Genomic DNA, 7,253 nt, shown 5'->3' with positions numbered 1-7,253 from the left:
TGAGTTGCGAAACTATTCCGCATTGGTTCAAATGTAAACCAAACTCGTAACTCAAATATTCTCCTCCACGATCAGATTGTAGAAACTTTATTTTCTTGTTACGATGATTTTCCACTTCACTCTGAAATTCTTTGAACTTTTCAAATGTTTCAGACTTGTGTTTCATTAAGTAGATATACCCATATCTGCTCAAATCATCTGTGAAGGTGAGAAAATAACGATACCGGCCGCGAGCTTCAACATTCATTGGACCACAAACATTAGTATGTATGATTTCCAATAAATCAGTTGCTCGCTCCATAGTACCGGAGAACGGCGTTTTAGTCATCTTGCCCATGAGGCACGGTTCGCAAGTACCAAGTGATTCATAATCAAGTGATTCCAAAAGCCCATCAGTATGGAGTTTCTTCATGCGCTTTACACCGATATGACCTAAATGGCAGTGCAACAAATAAGTTGCACTATCATTATCAACTCTGCATCTTTTGGTTTTAACACTATGGATATGTGTATCACTACTACGAGATTCAATAAAAATAGACCACTCTTCAAGGGTGCATGACCATAAAAGATATTACTCATATAAATAGAACAACCATTATTCTCTGATTTAAATGAATAACCGTCTCGCATCAAACAAGATCCAGATATAATGTTCATGCTCAACGTTGGCACCAAATAACAATTACTTAGGTCTAAAACTAATCCCGATGGTAGATGTAGAGGTAGCGTGCCGACTGCGATCACATCGACTTTGGAACCATTTCCCACGCGCATCGTCACCTCGTCCTTAGCCAATCTTCGCTTAATCTGTAGTCCCTGTTTCGAGTTGCAAATATTAGCAACAGAACCAGTATCAAATACCCAGGTACTACTGCGAGCATTAGTAAGGTACACATCAATAACATGTATATCACATATACCTTTGTTCACTTTGCCATCCTTCTTATCCGCCAAATACTTGAGGCAGTTCCGCTTCCACTGTCCAGTCTGCTTGCAGTAGAAGCACTCAGTCTTAGGCTTAGGTCCAGACTTGGGTTTCTTCTCTTGAGCAGCAACTTGTTTGCTGTTCTTCTTGAAGTTCCCCTTCTTCTTCCCTTTGCCCTTTTTCTTGAAACTGGTGGTCTTGTTAACCATCAACACTTGATGCTCCTTCTTGATTTCTACCTTCGCGGCTTTTAGCATTGCAAAGAGCTCGGGAATAGTCTTGTCCATCCCTTGCATATTATAGTTCATCACGAAGCTCTTGTAGCTTGGTGGCAGTGATTGAAGAATTCTGTCAATGACACTATCATCAGGAAGATTAACTCCCAGTTGAATCAAGTGATTATTATACCCAGAGATTTTGAGTATGTGTTCACTGACAGAACTATTCTCCTCCATCTTGCAGCTATAGAACTTATTGGAGACTTCATATATCTCAATCCAGGCATTTGCTTGAAATATTAACTTCAACTCCTGGAACATCTCATATGCTCCATGACGTTCAAAACGTCGTTGAAGACCCGGTTCTAAGCCGTAAAGCATGGCACACTGAACTATCGAGTAGTCATCAGCTTTGCTCTGCCAGACGTTCTTAACGTCATCAGTTGCATCAGCAGCAGGCCTGGCACCCAGTGGTGCTTCCAGGACGTAATTCTTCTGTGCAGCAATGAGGATAATCCTCAGGTTACGGACCCAGTCCGTGTAATTGCTACCATCATCTTTCAACTTTGCTTCCTCAAGGAACGCATTAAAATTCAACGGAACAACAACACGAGCCATCTATCTACAACAAACATAGACAAGCAAAATACTATCAGGTACTAAGTTCATGATAAATTTAAGTTCAATTAATCATATTACTTAAGAACTCCCACTTAGACAGACATCTCTCTAGTCATCTAAGTGATTACGTGATCCAAATCAACTAAACCATGTCCGATCATCACGTGAGATGGAGTAGTTTCAATGGTGAACATCTCTATGTTGATCATATCTACTATATTCACGTTCGACCTTTCGGTCCCCGTGTTCCGAGGCCATATCTGTATATGCTAGGCTCGTCAAGTTTAACCTGAGTATTCCGCGTGTGCAACTGTTTTGCACCCGTTGTATTTCAACGTAGAGCCTATCACACCCGATCATCACGTGGTGTCTCAGCACGAAGAACTTTCGCAACGATGCATACTCAGGGAGAACACTTCTTGATAATTAGTGAGAGATCATCTTAAAATGCTACCGTCAATCAAAGCAAGATAAGATGCATAAAGGATAAACATCACATGCAATCAATATAAGTGATATGATATGGCCATCATCATCTTGTGCTTGTGATCTCCATCTCCGAAGCACCATCGTGATCACCATCGTCACCGGTGCGACACCTTGATCTCCATCGTAGCATCATTGTCGTTACGCCATCTATTGCTTCTACGACTATCGCTACCGCTTAGTGATAAAGTAAAGCAATTACAGGGCGTTTGCATTTCATACAATAAAGCGACAACCATATGGCTCCTGCCAGTTGTCGATAACTTCGGTTACAAAACATGATTATCTCATACAATAAAATATAGCATCATGTCTTGACCATATCACATCACAACATGCCCTGCAAAAACAAGTTAGACGTCCTCTACTTTGTTGTTGCAAATTTTACGTGGCTGCTACGGGCTGAGCAAGAACCGTTCTTACCTACGCATCAAAACCACAACGATAGTTCGTCAAGTTAGTGCTGTTTTAACCTTCGCAAGGACCGGGCGTAGCCACACTCGGTTCAACTAAAGTTGGAGAAACAGACACCCGCTAGTCACCTGTGTGCAAAGCACGGCGATAAAACCAGTCTCGCGTAAGTGTACGCGTAATGTCGGTCCGGGCCACTTCATCCAACAATACCGCTGAACCAAAGTATGACATGCTGGTAAGCAGTATGACTTGTATCGCCCACAACTCACTTGTGTTCTACTCGTGCATATAACATCAATGCATAAAACCTAGGCTCGGATGCCACTGTTGGGGAACGTAGTAATTTCAAAAAAATTCCTACGCACACGCAAGATCATGGTCATGGCATAGCAACGAGAGGGGAGAGTGTTTGTCCACGTACCCTTGTAGACCGTAAGCGGAAGCGTTATGACAACGCGGTTGATGTAGTCGTACATCTTCACGATCCGACCGATCCAAGTACCGAACGTACGGCACCTCCGAGTTCAGCACACGTTCAGCTCGATGACGATCCCCGGGCTCCGATCCAGCAAAGCTTCGGGGATGAGTTCCGTCAGCACGACGGCGTGATGACGGTGATGATGTTCTACCGACGCAGGGCTTCGCCTAAACTCCGCGACGATATGACCGAGGTGGAATATGGTGGAGGGGGGCACCGCACACGGCTAAGGAACGATCCGTAGATCAACTTGTGTGTCCTAGGGTGCCCCCTGCCCCCGTATATAAAGGAGCAAGGGGGAGGCCGGCCGGCACTAGAGGGCGCGCCAGGAGGAGGAATCCTCCTCCTAGTAGGAGTAGAACTCCCCCTTTCCTACTCCTACTAGGAGGGGAAAGGAAGGGGGAGAGGGAGAAGGAAAGAGGGGGCGCCGCCCCCCCCCCTAGTCCAATTCGGACCAGAGGGGGAGGGGGCACGCGGCCCATGCTGGCCGCCCCTCTCTCTTCTCCACTGAGGCCCATAAGGCCCATTACTTCTCCCGGGGGAGTTCCGGTAACCCTCCGGCACTCCGGTTTTCTCTGAAAACGTCCGGAACACTTCCGGTGTCCGAATATAGTCGTCCAATATATAAATCTTTATGTCTTGACCATTTCGAGACTCCTCATCATGTCCGTGATCACATCCGGGACTCCGAACAAACTTCGGTACATCAAAACTTATAAACTCATAATAAAACTGTCATCGTAACGTTAAGCGTGCAGACCCTACGGGTTCGAGAACTATGTAGACATGACCTAGAACCATTCTCTGTCAATAACCAATAGCGGAATCTGGATGCCCATATTGGTTCCTACATATTCTACGAAGATCTTTATCGGTCAAACCGCATAACAACATATGTTGTTCCCTTTGTCATCGGTATGTTACTTGCCCGAGATTCGATCGTCGGTATCCAATACCTAGTTCAATATCGTTACCGGCAAGTCTCTTTACTCGTTACGTAATGCATCATTCCGTAACTAACTCATTAGCTACATTGCTTGCAAGGCTTATAGTGATGTGCATTACCGAGAGGGCCCAGAGATACCTCTCCGACAATCGGAGTGACAAAACCTAATCTCGAAATACGCCAACCCAACATGTACCTTTGGAGACACCTGTAGTACTCATTTATAATCACCCAGTTACGTTGTGACGTTTGGTAGTACCCAAAGTGTTCCTCCGGTAAACGGGAGTTGCATAATCTCATAGTTACAAGAACATGTATAGGTTATGAAGAAAGCAATAGCAACATACTAAACGATCAAGTGCTAGGCTAACGGAATGGGTCATGTCAATCACATCATTCTTCTAATGATGTGATCCCGTTAATCAAATGACAACTCTTTTGTCCATGGCTAGGAAACATAACCATCTTTGATAAACGAGCTAGTCAAGTAGAGGCATACTAGTGCCTATATGTTTGTCTATGTATTCACACATGTATCATGTTTCCGGTTAATACAATTCTAGCATGAATAATAAACATTTATCATGATATGACGAAATAAATAATAACTTTATTATTGCCTCTAGGGCATATTTCCTTCAACCGGAGCCAAAAGATTGATGGAAAATAATGTAGTAAAGATAGATCATTCACCAGGATGGGGAAGCATTTGTTGCTTGGGCGAAGAGAATTGGTCGGCGCGAAAACAGCTGAGATGAGGTACATGAGTAGTTTCATCTTAAAAACCTCGCCATGGGTTGTCATGGCCTGCAGCGAATCTGCCAGTACAGACGTGTTCGGCATGGATTCCAATCCAGAAAACAAACGGGGGAACATCGCTTCCTCGATCTTGTTATTGACCTCATACGGGACTTTGATTTGTCCACGAGGCACACCCAAAGTGCAGAACACAGATTCCTCGTTCAACAGCAGTCTTCCATGTTCCGGAATCACAAATTCCCTGGAGGCGGGGTCGTAAATCTCACCAAGCCAATCGCATATAGGATTGACAAGATTCGTGCAGCGAACATTCATCAGAGCCTGCATACCCATCTCAGCAGCAGCTCCCTTCTGATCGTCGGTAAATCTGTCAGTCAATGAAGTCAGTCGTTCTTGGGAGGCTCTATTGCGAATACGTTTCTTCTTCTGCAAAAAATAGACAAAAATGATCAGTTGTTGCCATGTTTGCACTATCATGAAATTTTAGTTCATGACAGACGACTGCAAGCTCGAGGTGGCAACCAATAACATATGCAAGAGGAGGAGGGTGTGTGGACAGTTACCTCATCACCCTCTTTTCTCCGTCCAGTTGCCCGATTCTGCTGTGGTGGATTCATGAAATCATCATCATCGTTTTGATGATCACCGCGAGCCATTTTGCTGAGGTAAGAACAGACCAAATTGTCACGGTGGAAATGAAAATGCAGGAAGTAAGCAGTTGCCACATAACAGAATGTCCTTGCCGTATGGGTTCGAGTGAAAAATGTCAACTAGTGAATGCAAAATATCACATGAACATGCACGCACCCCCCATATGATTGTCGAAAACATAAATGTGGCAATTAAGCAGATTGGTTACATTTGGAAAAAAAGCGAACAAATCGTAAATGCACTTAAAGAGAAAATGTTGAAGTTGCCATGTTAGCACAAGATAGTACGAAAGAAAGTCACAAAATCCTCCACTGCACAAAACCTAAGATGTGGCAGCTCACACCCTGTCCTAATATAATAATGACTTGCCATGTGTTTAGTGGCAAAAATGTGCTAGGTTGAAATTGCCATGTTAAAATGCAACACATAATACAAAAAAGCGATGAAAAACATCCAATGAACAACCTGAAATTGCCACAGTGTGTTCAGATATCACAAGTCATCATGGGAAAACACGAAAATTGCGTCTGCCGTACAATGAATTTGCCACATTATACTGACTGTAACATGGCAACAGACATGCTGTGTTCAGACAAAATACTTGCCACATGGAAAGCATATGTATGGCATCAGACACAATTGATGTGCAAATTAGTTGCCATGTTATGCAGCCAATTTGCCACAGTATCCTTTCTATAACATGGCAACAACCACAGTGTGTTCACATTCTATTTGCCACAAGAATATACTATCCATGTGGCAAACAGACACAGTTGATGTGCAGATTAGTTGCCATCCAGTGCAGTTGGTTGCTGAAACTGCAGTGACTACCGATTTACTACACTTTTACCATTCATACAGTGTGGCAACTATCACAACATTCAGGAAAATTAGTTGCCACATGGAAAAGCATGTTTGTGGCAACTATCACAGTAATTCAGAAAATTAGTTGCCACATGGAAAAGCATGTTTGTGGCAACTATCACAGTCATTCAATAAATTCGTTGCCGCATGGGAAAGCATGTTTGTGGCAACTATTACAGTCATTCAGGAAATTAGTTGCCATACAGTCATGACAGTTACTCAAACTACCACGTTTGCCTTCATATTGCAGTTTGAAAAACAACTAACTAGATCTAGGGTTCAATGGCAACTATAATGACTTGAAATTCAACCCCAAAATTCTCACTGAACTGATCGCAAATACCAATTCAAACCAATGCGCAACTATCAGACCGGAAAACAACGGCCCAATCCCAAGGCATAACCAATGTGTGTCTCCGGACAGGCAGAACCACACCGGCGAGACCGCCACCACGGCGGCAACGAAACTGCCCAGTTCCACCAAAAACGGCAAGCACAGGACTCCGCCGCCGGCAGGAACGCCGACGCATCGCCAAATCGCCTGAATCTCTACGAATCTCGAGCGAAGCATCGAACAGGAAGGGAAGGGGGGAAATGCAGGCAAGGATTGTGAGAGTGGGAGTGAGCATTACCTTCAATCTGCAGGCGCTCCGGCGAAGCCGCTCCGGTCCGGCGAGCACCACCGACGGCCGCGAACACCATCGACTCTTCCGCCTCCGCCGTCGCCTTCTCCCCTCGTCTTCTCCTCCAATGGTTTGAAATGCGAAGTGGGTTGTGCGAGTAACTGCGGGGATGAGTAAATGGAACCCTGAGGGGGAGGGGGGCGAAGTGCGCGACGTGTTTGACGTCAACCACGGTCGGCACGTGGCGTGTGGGCGCATAACAGTT

At 44.6% G+C, this 7,253-nt stretch overlaps 1 long non-coding RNA gene across 1 annotated transcript; it reads right to left on the bottom strand.

The window, feature by feature from the left end:
* Nucleotides 1–4,964: 4,964 nt before the first annotated feature.
* On the bottom strand, nucleotides 4,965–7,247 carry LOC119322214. Its single transcript, XR_005155466.1, has 3 exons — nucleotides 6,998–7,247; nucleotides 5,414–5,510; nucleotides 4,965–5,276 (listed from the first exon to the last, which is right to left on the bottom strand). It is a non-coding gene; the product is annotated as an uncharacterized LOC119322214 (long non-coding RNA).
* Nucleotides 7,248–7,253: the final 6 nt, after the last annotated feature.

Source organism: Triticum dicoccoides, chromosome 6B, assembly GCF_002162155.2.
Source record: "Triticum dicoccoides isolate Atlit2015 ecotype Zavitan chromosome 6B, WEW_v2.0, whole genome shotgun sequence".
NCBI lineage: Eukaryota > Viridiplantae > Streptophyta > Magnoliopsida > Poales > Poaceae > Triticum > Triticum dicoccoides.
This window is presented reverse-complemented; position numbering and strand designations above follow the sequence as displayed.